Genomic DNA, 25,458 nt, shown 5'->3' with positions numbered 1-25,458 from the left:
TAAAACGGAGTTAGTAACAGCCTCCTGTTGTGGCCTTTTTCCTAACAACCCCTTTTCCTTTAAATTTTCTTCCTCTGTCTGACTAGCTCGAGAGACCTTCTCTTTTGCTTGATCTAAAATGTCTTTCTCCATGGTCTGAACCTCTAACAATTTACTTAACATCTTTTCGGTTTGTTTTTTTACTAATTTCTAATCTACTATAAAGATAACGCAACCCAATAAGATAACACAAAACAAAACCGAAACTGAATGAAACAAAAACGGAATAAAAAATCGTTGTATCAATTTTCTCTTCCTCAGGGCCGACAAACTTCAAAACTTTAGTCAACCATTTTTTCCAGTTTGCCTGAGAAATTTCTAGGGATAGGCAGCTTGAAACAAAAACAAGATAAATCAAAACAATAACACATTGTTTTTTGAATTGGTCACCCATTCTTTCGCTCTTCCTCAGGGGCGAGCAATTTCACTTACCTCCAAGCTTCAGACGTTCCCCTTTTGAGCCGCCAAATGCCGCAGTCTGGCTGGGCACAAATGCCACAGTCTGGCTGGGCACACAATCACGAGCCACCACACAGCTTGTAGATTCAAACAGCAACTCTTTATTCCCGAACTCACACCAGCCGTCTACAATCACGTTCTGGGGAAATCCACGTTCTCTGCCCAAATCCACATCCACTGGGCTTCTATCTCCCAAAAAATACTGTCTGAATCCCATGAGAACTCAAGGGGAACTCAGGCAGCAGGATACGCCCTATTCCCAGCAGGAATAATCTTAAACCTGGAACGCCCTAAACCCGATTATCCTAAACCGGGAACACCCTAATCCCGGATCTGCCCTGGTCCTTGAGCAAGGTCACCTAACTGCAATGTCACTGCAAAATGTCCTATTTCCACGAGTCCTTCCACTAAGCAACATGGGGTGCGCTGGCAAGGAAATTGTCATACCTACTTGGCTAATGGCTCCCAGCAAGGAGGTAGAGAGAGATTCCACTTGCCAGATATAAAATATATACCCCAAAGCCATGACCCCAATGACCTGCCTCCTGCAGCCACACCCCACCTTCCTTCAGTAACCACTCAATTAATCCCATCAGGTGATTAATTCACTGTTTGGCTTAAGACTCTCATAACCCAATCATTTCCCCTCTGAACTATCCCCCATTGTGTCTACCGTGAGCTTTTGGGGGACACCTCAAGTCCAAACCATAATAGTTAGTTATTTTTTTTGTTATAAAGACCACCAGCCAAGCCTCACAAGAAATATTCTCCATCTTAAGTTTAATTCAAAATAAATATTAAAGCATTTTTGCATCTTTTTCCACTTTTTATTGGTGCATTGTAATTTTATAGACTGATAGGATTTGTTGTGACATATTTGTACATACAAATAAAGACACAATATAACAATATAATTTGGCCAATATCACTTCCCAACACTTTTCCCCTCTTACCTCACATTCCACCCTTTGGAGGCTTTCTGCTTCTGCTCTTCTACTGATTTTCATGAGATCTACCTCCATCTTTCCTTTTTTGCCTCTAGCTTCCACATCTGAGAGAAAACATAAAAACCTTGACTTCTGAGTTTGACTTATTTATTTTGTTTAACATAATGATCTCTAGTTCCATCCATTTTCATGCATATAACATAATTTTATTTTTCTTTATGACTGAATAAAATTCCATTATGTATAAAAACCACAATTTTTATAAAATCCATTCATCCACTGGCAGACACCTAAGCTAGTTTCATAGTTGGGCTATTGTAAATTGTGCTTCTAAAAATATAAACATGGATATGCATGTATCAGGGTAATGAAATGACTTTAATTCTTCATGATAAATACTGAGAAGTGGTATAGCTGGGTCTTATAATGGCTCCATGCCTCATTTTTGAGGAACCTCTATACTGATTTCCATAGTGGTAGTACTAGTTTACAATGTCTCCAATATTGTAAAAGTGTTTTCTTCACATTCTTTCCAGCATTTTATTTTTTTATTGATGACTGCCTTTCTGACTGGTATAAGATAAAATCCAAGTATACTTTTGCTTTGCATTTCCATGAAGATTAAATGTATCAAAGATATTTTTCACATTTTTTTTGGTTATTTATATTTCTTCTTTTGAGAAGTATCTTTTTTATTCATTTGCCCATTTGTTGATTTGGTTTGTTTTTTTTGGTGTAAAGTTTTTTAAATTCTTTATATATTCTAAATATTAATCCTTAGTCAAATGTAACTAGCAAAGACTTTCTTCCATTCTGTATGTTTTCTCTTCAAAATTATAATTGTTTTGCTGTGAAGAAGCTTTTTAATTTGATGCCTTCCCATTTATTAACTCTTAGCATGATTTTCTGAACTTTATCGTTCTATTGAGAAAGTCATTTCCTGTGCCTATATACTGGAGTGTTGACCGTTTGTTTTCTTCTAGGAGTTGCATAATTTCTAATTCCTAGGTCTTTGATCCATTTGGGGTTTATTTTTGTGTAGGGTCACAGTTAGGGGGCTAGTTTCATTCTTCTACACATGGATAACCAGATCCCAACATCATTTCCTAAATAATCAATTTATTCTCCAGTGTATTTTTGGCAATTTTGTCAAGAATCAGACATCTGTAGATTTGTGGGTTTGTCTCTGTGTCTTCTATTTTGTACCACTGGCCTGTGTGTCTGTTTTAAAACAGTACCATGCAATTTTTGTTACTATAGCTCTGTAGTATAATTTGAAGTCAAATATTTTGATGCCTCCAACATTACTTTCTGGGTTTAGAATTGCCCTGGCTTTTCTGGGTTATTTATTCTTCTAAATTAATTAGAGCACTGCTTTTTTCTAGTTCTGTGGACAATGTCATTGTTGTTCTCATGGTGAATTAACTGTATTTGTATATTGCTTTTTATTATAGGGCATTTTAATAATATTAATTCAGCCTATCAATGAACAGGGGAAGTCTTTCCATCTTTTGAGATCTTTAATTTCTTTCATCAATGTTGTCCACATTTCATTGTAGAGGTCTTTCACCTCCTTAGAAAACTTTTGTTTAAAAATTAGAGAAATTATAGGAAAGGTTTGGATGAATTATTTTTACATCTTATCTAATAATTTATATATATATATATATATATATATATATATATATATATATATAAATACAAATAGAACTAATACAGTAAGTTGTTAAAAATACTGTTAAATCATGAAGACTGACTTAGTTTTCATGCAACTTATATATGAACAAAAGAGTAATATTCATCAAATAGTGAAAAAATATTACAATCATCAGAAATTTAAACAGTTTTGTATACAAATAAGTGAAGCAGATGGATAAGCAATTCACAGAATTAAAAGTGGCTAATAACTTGTAAAAGATGAGACTAATTATAAAAGGAAATAGAATGTATTCAATAAATTTTAATAAATCCTGTCAGCAAGTCACAAGTAGAAGGACATACCTCAACACAACTAAAGACACATATTCCTGATGCACAAATAACATGATATTGAATTAGGAAAAGTTGAAATTTTTTCTTTAAATTTGGGAGCCAGAGAAGAATGTTCACTTTCACCACTCTTACTCAATATGATATTGTAAATCCGACTCAGAACAATTAACCAAAGAAAGAAAGAAATTTCATCCAAATAGGAAAGAAAGAAGTCAAATTATTACTGTTTTGAGTCCAAACAATCTTACATAGAAAAAAAAACCCTTCTCAACCCACCAGAAACCTTTTGGATGAAAAATAATAGATAAACCATTCTTGATAATGTTACTGGATTCATGATCAACACCAATAAGAAGCTACCTGAAAAATCAAGAAATAAATTCAACTTATAATAGTTACGGAAAAATAATTAGCTAGCAATAAATTTACCATGAAAGGTAAAAAAAAATAAAATGTTAATTCTGAAACACTGATAAAATAAATTGAATGAGTCACATGCAAAAATGTAAAGATAGTTCACCTTCATAAGAAGAATTCAATTTGGTATAATGTCCACAAAATATAAAGCAATCTAAGGTCAGAAAGCAAAACTTAACAAAATACTGAGGAACTCCTTCACAGAAATAACCAATATAATATAAATATAGTAAAAACTATCTGGATCCATGAAAGACACTTGGAGAGCTAATACTTCTGAAAAAAACAGTGAGAAATATTATAATATTTTGCCTCAAAATATATTACAAAATATATTAAGTTATAGAAAGTGAAGCAGCAAAGAATTAGCATAAAATCTGATAAGTGGACCATTGTAGCAGAATATAGAACCAAAAGATCAGTCCACCAATTTATAGTAACTTGACTTTCAACATAGGGACCAACAAGTGGTGAAAGAAAAACTTAATTTCCACATATAGAAGAATAAAACTGTACTTCTACTATTTATCAAATAAATAATCAACTCAAAACATATTAAAGATATAAATGTAAGTATGCAAATTGTAAAACTACCAGAAGAAACATTTCAGACCATAACCCTCAGCAAAGGGTTATTGACTCTAACCCAAAAGCACAAGCAACATAAGTAAAAATTGAAAAATAGAACATCAAAGGAAACAATCAAAAGAATTAAATGAAAACATATGGAATTGGATAAAACACTTGCAAACCATTCATCCAACAAGAGAATGATATCCTCAATATATCAAGGTCCCAATTACCTCACCAGCAACAACAATTAAAAAGAGGAAAAAACAATGGAATAGAAATAAATTTCTCAAAAAGGAGATATAAAAAGTGGTCCACAAATATATAACAAAAAAGCTCACCATCAATAATTATTAGAAAAACACAAATAAACCTACAGTGATATATCATCTTACTCCAGTTATAGTGAACACTATTGAAAGACAAAAAATAAGTAGTATTGGCAAAGATATAGAGAAAAGAGTAGGCTTTTACATTGTTTGTAGGAATGTAAGTTAGGGTATACATTACAGAAAAGAGTACTAAAGTATTACAAAAAGAATGAAATAGAAATACTACGAGATGTAACCAGTTTCTTTCTGGGCATATATACAAATGGAAAGAAACCTGCTTGTGAAAGAAATATCTACACTGCCATTTTGCTTTTAACATGTTTCACAATAGCCAAGACTATAATCTAACCAAGTGTCTATCAACAGGTAAACAGATATAGATAATATGGAATATGAACAGAATTACTTTCACTTAATATATTTTATGTAAATATTCAATCATTATTTCTATAAATTAAGGAAATTCTTTGTGACATTTCCGTGAGTACATGTATTATGTTTTAATCATATCCTCCCAGCCTACAATTTCCCCTCCTTCTCTCCTCTAACCACTTTCCTCTGTCTTAACAATACCTCTTTGATGTTCAGGGTTTTTATTTTAATTCCCATAATGAGAAAAGATATGTGACATTTGTCTTCTCTCTGGCTTATTTCCCATAAAAAGATGATCTCTAGTTCCATTCATTTTTTCTACAAAGAACATGACTTTATTCTTCTTCACAGCTAAATAAAATTCTAATTATATGTGTGTATAACAACTTACATATATGATATATGTGTGATATATGTGTGTATCACTACATATATATATATATATATATATATATATATATATATATATATATATATATATATATATATATATAAAACCATATGATGATATATAATATATATCTATACCTATAGGCATATAGATATAGATATATTATCTTATCCTTAGTTCTTCATCTGTGAATAGAAACCTATACTGTTTCCATAGCTTGGCTATTGTGCATAGTATTGTAATAAAGATAGTCATTCAGGAATCTGTTTTATATACTGACTTCAATTCTTTTGAATGTATGTCTAGGAGTGGGTCATAAAATAGTTGTAATTTTAGTGTTTTTTTTTTTTTTGAACCTCCTACTGTTTTCCATAGTTGCTGTTGGAAGTTGCATTCTACCAACACCACATAAGGGTTCTTTCTTCTTCAGATCCTTGCCAGCATATGTTATTTTGTTGTTGTTATTGTTGTTGTGATAGCAACCACTCTGACAGGGTGAGGTACATTGATTTGTATATTCCTTATGGCTAAAGATGTTCAGCACTTTTCTTCCTACATTGGTGATTTGAACTTCTTTTTAGAAGAGTCTATTCAGATCCTTTTCCCATTTGTTGTTTCTATGGCTTGTTCTTTGGTCGAACATTTTTTTTTTACTTCTTTATATATTCTGAATATTAATTCACTGTCAAATGAATACATATGAAAAATTTTGTCCTATTTGAAGGTTCCTCTTTTTCTCCCAGTTGCTTCATTTGCTGTCTAGAAGCTTTTAAATTTGATCTAATCCAATATGCCACTTCTTCCATTTACTTCCCAAGCTTTGTAGTCCTATTCAGAAAACTGTTGCCTCTTCTTACATCATAAAATGTCTCCCCAATTTTTTCCTGTAAGCTCCAAACTTTTATATCCAACATTAAATTCTTTGATCCACTTTGAGATCACTTTGTACAGGGTGAGACAAGGAAATCTAGATTTAATATTGACATGTATATGTCCTGTTTTCCCATTTTTTAATCTTTGTTCCAATGTACCTTTTTGGAAACTTTGCCAAGAATCAGTTGACTATAGACCTGCAGGTTTATTTTTGCATTTTCTATTCTATTCCATTGTCTACAATCTGGTTTTATGCTAATACCATGCTATATTTGTTAATATGATTCTGTAGCACATTTTGCAATACTTCCAGCATTGCTCTTTTGTCTCAGGATTTCTTTGACCACTCAGAGACTTTCATATGCCTTTTCTAGTTCTGTGAAGAATACCATTGGTATGTTGATGGAGATTTCATTGAATCTTTGGGTGTCTTATGGTTCTATGGCCATTTTAGCAATATTAGTTCTCTAAGTTAATGAACGTGAGCAGTCTTTCTAACTTCTGACATCTCCTTCAGTTTCTCTCATCAGTGTTTTACAATTTCCACTTCAGAGGGACTTCAACTCTTTGGTTATTTCCTAAATTTAGTTTATTTTGACACTCATGTGAATATGATTTCTCTGAATTATTTCTCAGTCTGTTCAGCATGGTTGTATTGAAAAAAAACTAACATTTTTTGTAGCAGGGAAATACTGAATTTACCGAATGAATTTGGAAGGATTCCTTCTCTTTTATAAAGGATGATTTTTTTTTCAAATCTGAAGAAGTTAACAACAAATCAGTACATTTCTGGGTTTCTTTTTTTTTGGGGGAGACATTGTAGCTACTTCAGTCTCATTGCTTATAGTTGACTTCATAGGATTTGAATGTTTTTGAAGAATGGTGGGTCATATGTGTCTCAACAGGTTTACTTATTAAATAATTTCCAATTGATTTTTTTCTAGCCACTTAATAATTATCATAGAGCCAGTTGAATTTTAATATTAAAATAACTAATTTTTAAAGGTTTACCATGTTAATAAATTCATTTCTTTTAAATGAAGTTATGACTTAGTTAAGGCATTTAATTTCATTTTCATTTTATCATAAGTAATAATTATCAAAAGTGAATTTATCAAAAGTGAAGCAGGTAGGTTAAGTAACCCCGCCAGGGGATTAGGAAGATGGCAGCGAGGGGAGTGCATTGCCCCCGTGTGCTGCTTCACTGTGTGGGAGTATGACAAGTCAGGACGGCTAAAGGCTATCTTGTTAGGAATTTCCAGCAATAGTGGGGTGCTCCGGAACCTGGAGGAAGGATTTCCATCTCACGAGGATCGGCTACGGGGACTCAAACGCGAGAGGTTTGTCGCACGGAGGGTAACACTGCTTTTTCAGCAAATTGCCCCGCGGCTAGAGTCTGCAGCGCACGCTGCGAAACGAGGAGATAGCGACGCAGGAATACAGCGCTGCAGTTTCTGCCAGCCGTGCAAGCACCGTACTCAGGGCTGAACTCTGGGTTCGAGATGGGGGAAGGAAGCGGTCCATCTCGGTTCTCCACACCGGTCAGACCACAGAGGAGGCCAGCAGACACCATGTTGGAAAGCTGACGTCACCATCCCTGTTTTCGACTGACCGCAGTTCATTCAGCCAAAGAACAGGTAATTTCAGGCTGCCATTCACCTGCGGCTTGCAGACAGATTGCTCGGGCTCAGTGCCTGGGTGCTTCTTAGAACCTGCTCTTATCGGAGCGAACACCGAGGGCGGAGCGGCCGAGTTCCGGCTCCTGGAACCGCCCTGGCCCAGGGCTGGGGAGCCTGCGGAGGCTGCTTCTTGGACCCTGCTCCTATCAGAGCATACACCAAGCACTAAGCAGCCGAGTTCCGGCTCCCGGAACTGAACCCGCGGGGGCTGCTTCTTGGAGCCTACTCTTATCGGAGCATACACCGAGCACAGAGCGGCCGAGTTCCGGCTCCCGGAACTGCCCTGGCCCAGGGCTAGGAGCCCGCGGAAACTGCTTCTTGGTCCGGGTCCTGCTGAGGGCCGGTCAGGACTCACCCGTTGCTTTGGTTGCCCGGCAAGGGCAACGAAATGCTGCCATTTGCATAGGATACCAACATGGCAGAGATCTGATGTCATCAGAAAGCGGCGGAGGAAAGAACTTCATCAATACCAGTGGCGACAGAAATAGTTGGTCTCCTGGTAGGGGGGGTGAGGCACAGACACCCGAGTCTCCTCGATTTGTCGTCGAGCCAGAGGGGAGGAGCCGGGCCGCCGCCAGCGCCCGGAGGAGGCCCAGCGGCTCGCCAGCGTGGTGTCCGTTTGACCCCAATTGGAGAGGGGGTGGAGCGGAGCCGTCACCCGCGCCCGCAAGGTGGGCAGACCCGCGACCCAGTGGTACACGGGCGTGGTAGGAGGGGCAGGGCAGAGCCACCGCCCGCGCTTGCAAGGTAAACAGACCTGTGACAGACTGGTGGGTCAGGCCCAGTGGCCTGCGAGTGGGGTACACACATCACCCCAACTGCAGTAGGGGCAGAGCAGATCCTTCGCCCACGCCCGGATCAGGCCCTGCCGGTGTGGTGGTCACGTGAACCCAATTGGAGTGGGGGCGGAGCTGAACCACCACCAGTGCCCGCAGGGTGAGCAGACCTGTGACCAACCTGCAGATCAGGCCCAGGGGTCCGCAGGCGTGGTAGGAGGGGCAGGGCAGATCTGCCGCCCGCGCCTCCAAGGTAGGCAGACCTGCGACAGACCGGCGGATCAGGCCCAGGAGCCTGCCGGCGTGGTACACACACCACCCTAATAGGAGTAGGGGCAGAGCAGAGTCGCCGCCCGTGCCAGGAACAGGCCCAGCGACCTGCAGGCGGGGTAGTCACAACACCCCAATTGGAGTAGGGGCAGAGCAGAGCCACCACCAGTGCCCGAAAGGTGGGCAGATCTGCGACCGACCAACAGGACAGGCCCAGTGGCCTGCCAGTATGACAGACACGTCACCCCATTTGGAGTAGGGGCAGAGTAGAGCCGCCGCCCGTGCCTGCAGGGTAGGCAAACCAGCAACCGACCGGCGGATCAGGCCCGGTGGCCTGCCGGCGTGGTACACTCGTCACCCCAATTGGAGTAGGGGCAGAACAGAGCCACCGCCAGCGCCCAGAACAGGCCCAGCGACCTGCCAGTGTGGTAGTCACGACAACCCAATTGGAATAAGGAGAGAGCAGAGCCGCCGCCCGAACCTGCAGGAAAGATACGCAAGCAGTATGAAAAGACAAGGAAAGAAAGGACCACAAGCAATGCAGGTCAACGCAACTTTAGAAGAGGTAACAGCTGCAGCAGATGGAATGTCAGATAAAGAATTCAGGATATACATGCTTCAGATGATCTGGAGTATCAAGGAAGACATTAGACAGCAAAATCAGACAATGAAAGATCACTTCGACAATGAATTACGCAAACAAATCCAGGAAGCAAAGGATCAATTATACAGATAGATAGAGGTTATAAAAAACAAACAAACAGAAATCCTAGAAATGCAGGAAGCAATAAACCAACTTAAAAACTCAATGGAGAATACTACCAGCAGAGTAGAACACTTAGAAGATAGAACATCAGACAATGAAGACAAAGTATTTCAACTGGAAAAGAACATAGACAGCTCAGCAAGACTGTTAAGAAACCACGAGCAGAACATCCAAGAAATATGGGATAACATAAAGAGACCAAACTTAAGAGTCATTGGGATACAGGAAGGTACAGAGCACCAACCAAAGGAATGAGCAGTCTATTCAATGAAATAATACGAGAAAACTTCCCAGACTTGAAGAATGAAACAGAATCCCAAATCCTAGAAGCCTACAGGACGCCGAATGTGCAAAATCATAAGAGATCCACACCTAGACACATTATAAAGAAGATGCCCAACATACAGAATAAGGAGAGAATTTTAAAAGCTACAAGAGAAAGGAAGCAGATTACATTTAGGGGTAAGCCAATCAGGATAACAGCTGATCTTTCAACACAGACTCGAAAGCTAGAAGATCCTGGAATAACATATTTCAAACACTGAAAGAAAATGGGTTCCAACCAAGAATTGTGTATCCAGCAAAATTAAGCTTCAGGATGGAAGATGAAACTAAAACCTTCCACGATAAACAAAAGTTTAAAGAATTTGCAGCTAGAAAACCATCTCTTCAAAACATCCTCACCAAAACATTACAGGAAGAGGAAATGGAAAATAACAATGAAAACCAACAGTGGGAGGTAGGACAGTAAAGGGGGGGAAATAATCAAAGAGGAAAACAAACCATGTTTAGTAACAGAAATAAACAAATATGGCTGGAAGAACAACCCATATCTCAATAATAACCCTAAATGTTAATGGCTTAAACTCACCAATTAAGAGACACAGGCTAGTAGAATGGATCACAAAACAAGACCCAACAATATGCTGCCTACAGGAGACGCATTTGATAGGAAAAGACATACATAGGCTGAAGGTGAAAGGTTGGGAAAAATCATATCACTCATATGGACTTCGGAAACAAGCAGGAGTGTCCATACTCATATCAAATAAAATAGATTTCAAGCCCAAGTTAATCAAAAGGGATAAAGAGGGACACTACATACTGCTTAAGGGAACCATACACCAACAAGACATAACAATCATAAATATTTATGCCCCAAACAATGGTGCAGCTATGTTCGTCAAACAAACTCTTCTCAAGTTCAAGAGTCTAATAGACCACCATACCATAATCATGGGAGACTTCAAAACACCTCTCTCGCCACTGGACAGATCTTCCAAACAAAAGTTGAATAAGGAAACTATAGAACTCAATAACACAATTAATAACCTAGACCTAATTGACATATATAGAGTATACCACCCAACATCAAGCAGTTACACTTTTTTCTCAGCAGCACATGGATCCTTCTCAAAAATAGATCATATATTATGTCACAGGGCAACTCTTAGAAAATATAAAGGAGTAGAGATAATACCATGCATCTTATCTGATCATAATGGAATAAAACTGAAAATCAACGATAAAAGAAGGAAGGAAAAAGCATACATCACTTGGAGAATGAACAATAGGTTACTGAATGATCAATGGGTTATAGAAGACATCAAGGAGGAAATTAAAAAATTCTTAGAGATAAATGAAAACACAGACACAACATATCGGAATCTATGGGACACATTGAAAGCAGTTCTAAGAGGAAAATTCATTGCTTGGAGTTCATTCCTTAAAAAAAGAAAAAACCAACAAATAAATGATCTCATACTTCATCTCAAAATCCTTGAAAAAGAAGAGCAAAACAACAGCAAAAGAAGTAGAAGGCAAGAAATAATTAAAATCAGAGCTGAAATTAATGAAATCAAAACAAAAGAAACAATTGAAAAAATTGACAAAACTAAAAGTTGGTTCTTTGAAAAAATAAACAAAATCGACAGACCCTTAGCAACGCTAGCGAAGAGAAGAAGAGAGAGAACTCAAATTACTAGCATACGGGATGAAAAAGGCAATATCACAACAGACACTTCAGAAATACAGAAGATAATCAAAAACTATTTTGAATCCTTATACTCCAGTAAATTAGCAGATAGTGAAGGCATAGATAAATTTCTTAAGTCATATGATCTGCCCAGATTGAGTCAGGAGGATATAGAAAACCTAAACAGACCAATATCAATTGAGGAAATAGAAGAAACCATCAAAAGACTACCAACTAAGAAAAGCCCAGGACCGGATGGGTATACAGCAAATTTTACAAAACCTTTAAAGAAGAACTAATACCAATACTTTTCAAGCTACTTCAGGAAATAGAAAAGGAGGGAGAACTTCCAAATTCATTCTATGAGGCCAACCTCACCCGGATACCTAAACCAGACAAAGACACTTCAAAGAAAGAAAACTACAGACCAATATCTCTAATGAACCTAGATGCAAAAATCCTCAATAAAATTCTGGCGAATCGGATACAAAAACATATCAAAAAAATTGTGCACCATGATCAAGTAGGATTCATCCCTGGGATGAAAGGCTGGTTCAATATACGGAAATCAATAAATGTTATTCACCACATCAATAGACTTAAAAATAAGAACCATATGATCATCTCAATAGATGCAGAAAAAACATTCGACAAAGTACAGCGTCCCTTTATGTTCAAAACTCTACAAAAACTAGGGATAACAGGAACATACCTCAATGTTGTAAAAGCAATCTATGCTAAGCCTCAGGCTAGCATCATTCTGAATGGAGAAAAACTGAAGGCATTCCCTCTAAAATTTGGAACAAGACAGGGATGCCCTCTCTCTCCACTTCTGTTCAACATAGTTCTCAAAACACTGGCCAGAGCAATTAGACAGATGAAATAAATTAAAGTCATAAAAATAGGAAAAGAAGAACTTAAATTATCACTATTTGCAGATGATATGATTCTATACCTAGCACACCCAAAAGGCTCTACAAAGTAACTATTAGAGCTAATAAATGAATTCAGCAAAGTGGCAGGATATAAAATCAACACACATAAATCAAAGGCATTCCTGTATATCAGCGACAAATCCTCTGAAATGGAAATGAGGACAACCACTCCATTCACAATATCTTCAAAAAAAATAAAATACTTGGGAATCAACCTAACAAAAGAGGTGAAAGACTTATACAATGAAAACTACAGAACCCTAAAGAGAGAAATAGAAGAAGATCTTAGAATATGGAAAAATATACCCTGTTCATGGATAGGCAGAACTAACATCATCAAAATGGCGATATTACCAAAAGTTCTCTATAGGTTTAATGCAATGCCAATCAAAATCGCAACAGCATTTCTTGTAGAAATAGAGAAAGCAATCATGAAATTCATATGGAAAAATAAAAGACCCAGAATAGCAAAAACAATGCTAAGCAGGAAGTGTGAATCAGGCGGTATAGCGATACCAGACTTCAAACTATACTACAGAGCAATAGTAACAAAAACAGCATGGTACTGGTACCAAAACAGGCGGGTGGACCAATGGTACAGAATAGAGGACACAGAAACCAATCCACAAAACTACAACTATCTTATATTTGATAAAGGGTCTAACAGCATGCAATGGAGGATGGATAGCATCTTCAACAAATGGTGCTGGGAAAACTGAAATCCATATGCAACAAAATGAAACTGAATCCCTTTCTCTCGCCATGCACAAAAGTTAATTCAAATTGGATCAAGGAGCTTGATATCAAATCAGAGACACGGCATCTGATAGAAGAAAAAGTTGGCTACGATCTACATACTGTGGGGTCGGGCTCCAAATTCCTCAATAGGACACCCATAGCACAAAAGTTAATAACTAGAATCAACAAATGGGACTTACTCAAACTAAAAAGTTTTTTCTCAGCAAAAGAAACAATAAGAGAGGTAAATAGGGAGCCTACACCCTGGGAACAAATCTTTACTCCTCACACTTCAGATAGAGCCCTAATATCCAGAGTATACAAAGAACTCAAAAAATTAGACAATAAGAAAACAAACAACCCAATCAACAAATGGGCCAAGGACCTGAACAGACACTTCTCAGAGGAGGACATACAGTCAATCAACAAGTACATGAAAAAATGCTCACCATCTCTAGCTGTCAGAGAAATGCAAATCAAAACCACCCTAAGATACCATCTCACTCCAGTAAGATTGGCAGCCATTAGGAAGTCAAACAACAACAAGTGCTGGCGAGGATGTGGGGAAAAGGGTACACTTGTACATTGCTGGTGGGACTGCAGATTGGTGCAGCCAATTTGGAAAGCAGTATGGAGATTTCTTGGAAAGCTGGGAATGGAGCCACCATTTGACCCAGCTATTCCCCTTCTCGGTCTATTCCCTAAAGACCTAAAAAGAGCATGCTACAGGGACACTGCTACATCGATGTTCATAGCAGCACAATTCACAATAGCAAGACTGTGGAACCAACCTAGATGCCCTTCAATAGACGAATGGATAAAAAAAATGTGGCATTTATACACAATGGAGTATTACTCTGCATTAAAAATTGACAAAATCATAGAATTTGCAGGGAAATGGATGGCATTAGAGCAGATTATGCTAAGTGAAGCTAGCCAATCCCTAAAAAACAAATGCCAAATGTCTTCTTTGATATAAGGAGAGTAACTAAGATCAGAGTAGGGACGAAGAGCAGGAGAAGAAGATTAACATTTAACAGGGATGAGAGGTGGGAGGGAAAGGGAGAGAGAAGGGAAATTGCATGGAAATGGAAGGAGGCCCTCAGGGTTATACAGTGGAGGGGGTAGAGAGAGAGGAGGGGAGGGGAGGGGAGAGGTGGGGAGTGGGGATGGTGGAGGATGGGAAAGGCAGCAGAGCACAACAGACACTAGTATGGCAATATGTAAATCATGGATGTGTAACTGATGTGATTCTGCAATCTGTGTATGGGGTGAAGGTGGGAGTTCATAACCCACTTGAATCAAAGTGTGGAATATGATATGTCAAGAAATTTGTAATGTTTTGAACAACCAACAATAAAAAATTTAAAAATAAAAATTAAAAAAAAAAGTAACCCCGCCAACCTCATACTACTCTACTTCTCATACTGCTTTGTAGGAAGTAGTATTAATGTTATCTGGGTATTTACCACCATTTTATGCTGATTCCCCTTTCTTATTAACAGTTATTTTCAAAATGTAACATGTATAGTCTTCCATCTTTATACCTACATGTTAATAGAAAAAGTATTGTGTGTGTGTATAATCAAAGATATGTCAAAATATGATTGCAATTGTCTATTGCAGCATAATAAATTATTCTCAAATGCAGTTATTATTCAGTCTCAGCTCTTATGTTGGCAAGAGCTATAATCATTTGAAGGTCATTCATTCAACATACCTGAGAATTGGTATCAAGAATCAAACTGCTGATGTGCTAGAAGAACTGGAACTTCTTTGCATATTTTTATCTCTCCAACAAGTGATTATTTATTATGGAAGCTCACTTCTTCTTTAGTGTTCCAAAGGGAATAGAAGAATAAATAATAGATAAAGAGACAGAAATACACAGAAAATGACTCAGGCAGAGGGATTAAAGATAAACAGAATACATTGCTTTCTTGGAATGGAACCACCATTTGACCCACCTATCCACTCCTTGGTTTATGCCAAAGGAATTAAAGTCAGCATACTACAGTGATGCAGCCACATCAATGTTTATAGTAGTTCAACTCATAATAGCTAAACTATGGAACTAAATTAGATACCCTTCAACAGATTAATAAATAAAAAATGTGATATATATATATATATATATATATATATATATATATATATATACACACACATACACACACACACACACACACACACACACAATGGAATATTACTCAGCCTTACAGAAAAATGAAATTATGGCATTTGCAGGTAAATGGATGAAACTAGCAAACATCGTGCTAAGTGAAATAAGCCAATCCCCCAAAACCAAAGGCCAAATGTTTTCTCTGATAAGCAATGCTTATCTATGGGGATTGGGGTAGGAATGAAGGAACTTTGGATTTTGCAGAGAAGACTGAGGGGAGGAGTAGGACAGTTAGGATGGGAAGAATGGTAGAATGAGACAGACATTATTAATATATATATATATATATATATATATATATATGTATATATATATATATATGTATTACTATGCTAGTGGTGTAATCTGCACCACCTACAGCCAGAGGAATGAAAAGCTGTGCTCTATTTGTGTAAAGTGTATCAAAATGCATTCTACTGTCATGTGTAACCAATTAGAACAAATTAAAAAAAAAAAATAGAAGGGAGACCAGTAGAATAAAAGTAGGGGATTGGGGGAGGGGCAGGGAGGGAAACCAGTGATACTGGGAATGAAATTGTTAAAACTATATTGTTTTATTATGTGTGCACATGGATATATTATAATAGATCCCACTGTTATGTGAAAATATAATGCATCAATAAAAAGAAAAATAAATTAAAAATGCAGATGTAACAGCAATTTAATAAAGAGAGAATGTGGAAAAATAAACAAAACAATTCTTGAGAAAAAATAATAAAATCAAATAAAAATCACTAGTGGGCTGGATATATCTCAGTTGGTAAAGGGCTTGCCTCACATGCACAAAACTCTGGGTTCAGTCACCAGCACCACAAAAGAAAGAATAAATAAATAAATCATTCCTAATTCTGTAAACATCATTTCTCTAAAATGAATAAGAGAGAAAGAAATGAACAGAGATATTATTTGAAGCAATCAGAAGAAAAAACAAAAAAATTATAAGTGTTAGTATATATATTTGAAAAAATACCATTCACATAAAAGTTTCTGTTTTTCAAATTAGAAGATATACAACAGCTGACTGGATTAAAAGGTAAGAACCAACAGTTTGGTGCCTTGGAGAAACTAACCTCACAGGCAAAGAAACACACAAAGTGAAATTATCTGGAATTTTATCCCAATCAAATGGAATCCAAAAGTAAGCATTAGTGATTAATCATTTGAGACAAAGGACACTTGAAGCCAAAATCAGTCAGAAGAGGTAGAAGTCACTACATTTGAATAAAGAGAACAATTTATCAAAAGCATTTAACAATGGCATACACACAAACAGAGAGAGAGAGAGAGAGAGAGAGAGAGAGAGAAACACATACAAGACACACTGATGTGGTTGCACACAATTTTTTTTTAAACAAACACTGCTGGACATAAAGGGAGAAAGAGGCCCCTTAAAATGGTAGTGGTGGATTCACAGCCCTACTTTCATGAGATCAATCACTCCCCCCAAAATAAAAATCTTTAGAATTAATTCACACTAAAGATCAAATGGACTTTATAGATAGCTATAAATTATTACATCCATTAGCTGTAGAAGACACACTCTTTGTACCAGTTAATGAAACTTTTCCCCAAACTGAATGAATGTAGGTCATAAAGAATGCCTTTTCTTGTCCAAAAATTTGAAACTTTTTCCTCATCTCACCAGACTTTAATGGAATGAAACTAAAAATCAACAGCAAGAGAAAATAAAGAAATGGGAAAACTGAACACATTCCCTCTAAAAACTGGAACATGACAGGGATGCCCTCTTTCACCACTTCTATTTAACACAGTTCTTGAAACATTGGCCACAGCAATTAGACAGATGAAAAAAATTAAAGGGATACACATAGGAAAAGAAGAACTCAAATTGGCACTATTTGCTAATGATATGATTCAATATCTGTAAGACCCTAAAAGTTCCACAAGAAAATTTCTAGAACTAGTAAATGAATTCAGCAAAGTAGCAAAATATAAAATCAACACCCATAAACCAAAGGCATTTCTGTATATCAGTAACACATCCTCAGAAAGGGAAACGAGGAAAACTACCCCATTCTCAATAGCTTAAATAAATAAATAAATAAATAAATAAATAAATAAAATGGTTGGGAATCAACAAAAGAGGTGAAAGATCTATATAATGAAAATTACAGAACCCTAAAGAAAGAAATCAAAGAAGACTTTAGAAGATGAAAAGATTTACCTTGCTCTTGGATAAGCAGAATTAATATTATCAAAATGACTATACTTCCAAAAGCACTATACAGATTTAATGCAATTCTGATCAAAATTCCAATGACATTCCTCATGGAAATAAAAAAAGTCATCATGAAATTTATCTGGAAAATAAGAGACCCAGAATAGCTAAAGCAATCTTTAGTAGGAAGAGTGAAGCAAGTGGCATTACTATACCAGATCTTAAACTATACTATGAAGTAATAGTAACAAAAACAGCATGGTATTGGCACAAAAACAGACTGGCAGACCAATGGTACAGAATAGAGGGCACAGAGACTAACCCACTAAACTACAATTATCTTATATTAGACAAAGTTTTCAAGAACATGCATTGGAGAAAAGATAGCCTCTTCAACAAATGGTGCTGGGAAAACTGGAAATCCATATGCAACATAATAAAATTAAAACCCTATCTCTCACCATGCACAAAACTTAACTCAAAATGGATCAAGGACTTAGGAATACAACCAGAGACCCTGTGTCTAATAAAAGAAAAAGTAGGCATCATCTCCATCATCTGGGATTAGGCACCAACTTTCTTAATAAGACACCTCTGGTGCAAGAATTAAAAATCAAGAATCAATAAATGGGATGGACTTAAACTAAAGTTTCTTCTCAGCAAAAGAAACAATCTGTGAGACAAATAGAGAGCCTACATCTTGGGAACAAATATTTACCCCTCAAACATCAGATAGAGCACTAATCTCTAGGGTATATAAAGAATTCAAAAAGCTAAATATTAAAACAAATCACAAATAATCAATAAATGGGCAAAGGACCTTAAGAGACACTTCTCATAAGATGATGTACAATCAATCAACAAATAGAGGTCTTCCAACATGGCGGCCGGCAAGGAAGCAGCACTTTCAGTATCTCCACATTAACCAGATCAGAAACACCCATTAAAACAGCTACATTCTACCTACTGAGGAATTTCTAGCAAAATTCCGCTGAAAGGAGACCTGCCAGGAATTAGTAAGTTTATTAGAGGTGACAGTTTGCCCTAGACAAGTGAATCTTGGCCGGCCACGTGGGCGCAGAGGTCCAATCCCGCAGCCACCTCCCGACAGGCTCTGCAAGCGGCCCCCAGCGGCCCGGGGCAGCGAGAAGGGTCCCCGCCTGGCCCGGCAGACGGCCTCCGCCATCCCGGCTCTCCTGGCGGCCCCGCACGCTCTGTGATCGGCCACCCCGCCCGCCCAGCTCTTAGCCAAGAGGCCGCTGCCTACCCGGTTCTACAGGCGGCCCCCGGCGGCCAGTGCGGCGAGAAGGGTCCCTGCCTGGCCTGGCAAATGGCCTGCACCCTCCTGGCTCTGCTAACGGCCCCACCCACCTGGCAAATGGCCCCCCCGCCTTCCCGGCTCTGCTGGCGGCCCCGCCCCCAGCCAACGCAGGCCCGGCTCTGCAGGCGGCCCCCGGCGGCCTGCGCAGCGAGAAGGGTCCCCGCCTGGCCCAGCAGATGGCCTGTGCCCTCCCGGCTCTGCTAACGACACCGCCCCCACTGAGAACGGCCCCGCCCACCCGGCAAACGGCCCCCCACCCTCCCGGCTCTGCTGGCGGCCCCGCCCCCGGCCAGCGCAGGCCCGGCTCTGCAGGCGGCTCCCGGCGGCCCGCGCAGCGAGAAGGGTCCCTGCCTGGCCCGGCAGACGGCCCGTGCCCTCCCGGCTCTGCTAACGACCCCGCCCCCACTGAGAACGGCCCCGCCCACCCGGCAAATGGCTCCCTCCCTGAGACGACGTGAAGGGAATCTAACCAAGCCTTTATGAAATAGCGAACTGGGAACTAAAACCAGAGATTGTGTCAGACCAGAGACAAGCCAGTTCCACCCCTCCCTTCGGACACTCCAGCAAGGAGGCAGGGGCCCGCCATAGCAGAGAGGGGAAGTCACCAAAGTTCGACCAAAGAGATTCCTTCCCAGCGGAATCTACTTTAGCAGGTGTGTGACTCCCACCCGCATCAGATACAAACAACCGGGAAACTTCAAAATCTCTCCTTGGGTGTGACCATAAGGGCCAAAGGACTCTCAACCCCCAACTCCCAATACTGCCAGTGACGTGGGCGTGACTGTAGGGGCGGAGGGAAGCAGAGAAGACTCCCCACCCCCAACTCCCCCAACCGCCAACTGAGAGGGCGTGACGGTAGGGGCGGAGGGAAACAGAGGACACTCCAGACCCCCAACTCCTCCTACTGCCAGCAGAGTGGTCGTGATTGTAGGGGCTGAGGGAAGCAGAGGGGATCCTCGACCCCCACCTCCCATTACCACCAGTGGCGACACCAATGGTCTTAGCCGCCAGATTCCGAAGGTGTGCCCACCAAAGGGGTCCGGAAAAATTAAACTATTGACTCCCAGAACACAGCTCCACAGCACTGGGGCTTAGATGAATGACAGAGAGAGTGCTCAGTCGTTAGGGAAATAGAGCACTCAGAGGGGCTGAAAGTGTAACCAAATCCTTGGAGAACCGCCTCCGGTGAACAGGACCTGGCTGGCTGGCAGGAGGAAGGGGAGGAGGTGCTGTAGAAGTGAAACAGCTCTGGACCAACAGGATTGAGAGGCTCCCAGGAGCCGCCTTACAGGGATTGCTGTTGACACATTGAGGGCAAATCTCAGCCCAGAGGGCACAGCTTTGCCTACGGGAAGAGAAGAAAATGGATCTCTAAGACCTAATTTTATTTCTTATTTTATTTTATTTTTTCTCACCCTTTTTCCCTCTTTCTCTCCCCTGCCAAGTTTTATTGTTCTTTCCATTCTCCTCTATGCTATCTAACTCCCCCTCCTTCTTTCTTTTCAAGAGCACCTTCCTTCCCCTTCCCCCCAACTTTCAACCCAAGCGTTACTTCCTCCATTTCTTGTAACTGTCTAAATGCAAACAGGTGAATGCTTCAAGGCCGTCTATAGTGCTCCTAAATACCTAGCTACTACCAACACCCTGATCCAATTGATGGTTAGCATCCCCCTTCAGTAGAGCAATCTTCTGAAGTAGCCAAGACATACTAACCCTTATACCTTCATAGCACCTAACCTAAAGTCCTAAGAACAAAAAACAAATCACTATATGCATACAAAATCCGGAAGCCCTTTATAAATTGAATGAATCAGCTCTAAAGTACAATAAAGCCCAACATCTATAGGCATAATCTCCCACCACAAAGGAGAGACAACAGAGATAAACAAAGCCAAAACAAATGTATAGGAGAAAGCAGTTACAAAGCAGTCAAACAGAGCTGGAAAGTAACATGAACAACATGAAAAAACCAGGGAAAAAAGGAGTACAGATAATGCAGGACAACTTAAATCTACAGGAGGACCTAGAAGCATCAGAAACATGGACAGGGAAAGAAATCAAGGCATACCTAACTCAGATGGAACGGAATTTTAGAGAAGACATGAGACACCAAATCCAAGAATTGAAAGTATATTTTGAAAACCAACTAAACAAACAAATTCAAACTGCAAAGAACGAGCTTTACCAGGAGATAGAGATCTTAAAAAAAAACAAACAGTGATTTTAGAAATGCAAGAAAACATAAACCAGATTAAAAATGCTAACGAGAATATTACAAATAGACTAGATCAAGTAGAAGTCAGAACATCAGATAATGAAGACAAAGTTTATCAACTTGAAAAGAACATAGTCAACACTGAAAAGATGCTTAAATCTCACGAGCAATCTATTCAAGAGATATGGGATCTCATCAAAAAACCAAATTTGAGAGTCATTGGGATAGAAGAAGGCACAGAGGTTCAAGCCAAAGGAATGGACAACCTATTGAATGAAATAATCCTAGAAAACTTCCCAGAGATGAAAGATGGAATGGATTGCCAAATCCTGGAAGCCTACAGGACCCCAAACATCCAAAACTGTAATAGGCCAACTCCAAGACATATAATTATGAAGATAGCCAACATACAGAACAAGGAGAGAATACTAAAAGCTACGAGGGAAAGGAGGCAGATTACATTCAGGGGTAAACCAATTAGGTTAACGGCTGATTTTTCATCACAGACTTAGAAAGCGAGAAGATCCTGGAACAATGTATTTCAAATGCTGAAAAATAATGGATTCCAACCAAGAATATTGTATCCAGCAAAATTAAGCTTCAGATTTGACAATGAAATTAAAATCTTTCATGATAAACAAAAGCTAAAAGATTTCCCAGCCAGAAAACCAGCACTGCAAAGCATTTTGGGCAAAATTCTACAAGAAAAGGAATGGAAAAGCAGTGCCCAAAACCAACAGCGGGAGGTATCTCAGTAAAGGGGGAGGAAAACAACCAAAAAGTAAAAACTAGCCAAACTAAAATAAATAAATAAATAAACATGACTGGAAGTACAAATCATATTTCAATTGTAACCTTAAATGTTAATGGACTAAACTCACCAATCAAGAGACACAGGCTGGTAACCTGGATCAAAAAAACAAATCCAACAATATGCTGCCTTCAGGAGACTCATATGATAGGAAAAGACATACACAGGCTGAAGGTGAAAGGTTGGGAAAAATCATACCACTCACATGGCCCTCGGAAGCAAGCAGGAGTGGCCATACTCATATCGAATAAAATCAACTTCAAACCTAAGTTAATCAAAAGGGATAAAAAGGACACTATATCCTGTTAAAAGGAACTATTCACCAACAAGACATAACAATTATCAATTTATATGCACCAAATAATGGTGCAGCAACGTTCATAAAACAAACTCTCCTCAAGTTCAAGAGTCAAATTGACCACAACACAATAATTATGGGTGACTTCAACACACCACTCTCACCATTAGACAGATCCTCCAGACAAAAGCTGAATAAAGAAACTATAGAACTCAATGACACAATCAATAACCTAGACTTAACCGACATATATAGAATATATCAACCATCATCAAGTGGATACACGTTCTTCTCAGCAGCACATGGATCTTACTCAAAGATAGATCATATATTATGCCATAGGGCAACTCTTAGTAAATATAAAGGAGTGGAGATAATACCATGCACCATATCTGATCATAATGGAATGAAACTGGAAATCAATGAAAAAAGAAGGAAGGAAAAATCCTGCATCACATGGAAAATAAACAATATGTTACTGAATGATCAATGGGTTACAGAAGACATAAAGGACGAAATCAAAAAATTCTTAGAGATAAACGACAATTCAGACACAACATACCAGAATCTATGGGACACAATGAAAGCAGTTTTAAGAGGGAAATTCATTTCCTGGAGTTCATTCCTCAAAAAAAGAAAAAAACCAACAAATAAACGAACTCACACTACATCTCAAAACCCTAGAAAAGGAAGAGCAAAACAACAGCAAATATAGCAGAAGACAAGAAATAATTAAAATCAGAGCGGAAATCAACGAAATTGAAACAAAAAAAACCATTGAAAAAATTGATAAAACTAAAAGTTGGTTCTTTGAAAAAATAAATAAGATCAACAGACCCTTAGCCATGCTAACGAAGAGAAGAAGAGAGAAAACTCAAATCACTAACATAAGGGATGAAAAAGGCAATATCACAACAGACACTACAGAAATACAGAAGATAATTAGAAAGTATTTTGAAATCCTATATTCTAATAAAATAGAAGACAGTGAAGACATCGATAAATTTCTTAAGTCATATGAGCTGCCCAGATTGAGTCAGGAAGACACACACAATTTAAACAGACCAATAACAAAGGAAGAAATAGAAGAAGCCATCAAAAGACTACCAACCAAGAAAAGCCCTGGACCAGATGGGTATACAGCGGAGTTTTACAAAACCTTCAAAGAAGAATTAATACCAATACTTTTCAAGCTATTTCAAGAAATAGAAAAAGAAGGAGCTCTTCCAAATTCATTCTATGAGGCCAACATCACCCTGATCCCGAAACCAGACAAAGACACTTCAAAGAAAGAAAACTACAGACCTATATCTCTAATGAACATAGATGCAAAAATTCTCAATAAAATCCTGGTGAATCGAATACAAAAGCATATCAAAACAATTGTGCACCATGATCAAGTAGGATTCATCCCTGGGATGCAAGGTTGGTTCAATATACTAAAATCAATAAATATTATTCACCACATCAATAGACTTAAAGATAAGAACCATATGATCGTCTCAATAGATACAGAAAAAGCATTCGACAAAGTACAGCATCCTTTTATGTTCAAAACACTAGAAAAACTGGGGATAACAGGAACTTACCTCAACATTGTAAAAGCTATATATGCTAACCCTCAGGCTAGTATCATTCTAAATGGATAAAAACTGAAGGCATTCCCGCTAAAATCTGGAACAAGACAGGGATGCCCTCTCTCACCACTTCTATTTAATTTAGTCCTTGAAATACTAGCCAGAGCAATTAGACAGACAAAAGAAATTAAAGGCATAAAAATAGGAAAAGAAGAACTTAAAATATCACTATTTGCGGACGATATGATCCTATACTTAGAAGACCCAAAAGGGTCTACAAAGAAACTACTAGAACTAATAAATGAATTCAGCAAAGTGGCAGGATATAAAATCAACACGCATAAATCAAAGGCATTCCTGTATATCAGCAACAAAACTTCTGAAATGGAAATGAGGAAAACCAACCCATTCACAATATTCTCAAAAAAAAAAAAAAATACTTGGGAATCAACCTAACAAAAGAGGTGAAAGATTTATACAATGAAAACTAAAGAACCCTAAAGAGAGAGATAGAAGAAGATCTTAGAAGATGGAAAAATGTACCCTGTTCATGGATAGGCAGAACCAACATCATCAAAATGGCGATATTACCCAAAGTTCTCTACAGGTTCAACGCAATGCCAATCAAAATCCCAACGGCATTTCTGGTAGAAATAGATAAAGCTATCATGAAATTCATATGGAAAAACAAAAGACCCAGAATAGCAAAAGCAATTCTAAGCAGGAAGTGTGAGTCGGGAGGTATAGCGATACCAGATTTCAAACTGTACTACAGAGCAATAGTAACAAAAACAGCATGGTACTGGTACCAAAACAGGCAGGTGGACCAATGGTACAGAATAGAGGACACAGAGACCAATCCACAAAATTACAACTTTCTTATATTTGATAAAGGAGCTAAAAGCATGCAATGGAGAAAGGATAGCATCTCCAACAAATGGTGCTGGGAAAACTGGAAATCCGTATGCAACAAAATGAAGCTGAACCCCTTTCTCTCGCCATGCACAAAAGTTAATTCAAAATGGATCAAGGAGCTAGATATCAAACCAGAGACTCTGCACCTGATAGAAGAAAAAGTTGGCTCCGATCTACACATTGTGGGGTCGGGCTCCAAATTCCTTAATAGGACGCCCATAGCACAAAAGTTAATAACTAGAATCAACAAATGGGACTTACTCAAACTAAAAAGTTTTTTTCTCAGCAAGAGAAACAATAAGAGAGGTAAATAGGGAACCTACATCCTGGGAACAAATCTTTACTCCTCACACTTCAGATAGAGCCCTAATATCCAGAATATACAAAGAACTCAAAAAATTAAACAACAAGATAACAAACAACCCTATC

General features: G+C 38.5%; 1 pseudogene; it reads left to right on the top strand.

Moving 5' to 3' along the window:
• The window catches only part of LOC114102095 (UDP-glucuronosyltransferase 2B31-like), a 29,498-nt pseudogene extending 10,081 nt beyond the window's left edge, over positions 1 to 19,417 (top strand).
• The last annotated feature ends 6,041 nt before the right edge of the window (positions 19,418 to 25,458 follow it).

The sequence above is a fragment of the Marmota flaviventris genome, chromosome 7 (genome assembly GCF_047511675.1).
Source record: "Marmota flaviventris isolate mMarFla1 chromosome 7, mMarFla1.hap1, whole genome shotgun sequence".
Lineage (NCBI taxonomy): Eukaryota > Metazoa > Chordata > Mammalia > Rodentia > Sciuridae > Marmota > Marmota flaviventris.
This window is presented reverse-complemented; position numbering and strand designations above follow the sequence as displayed.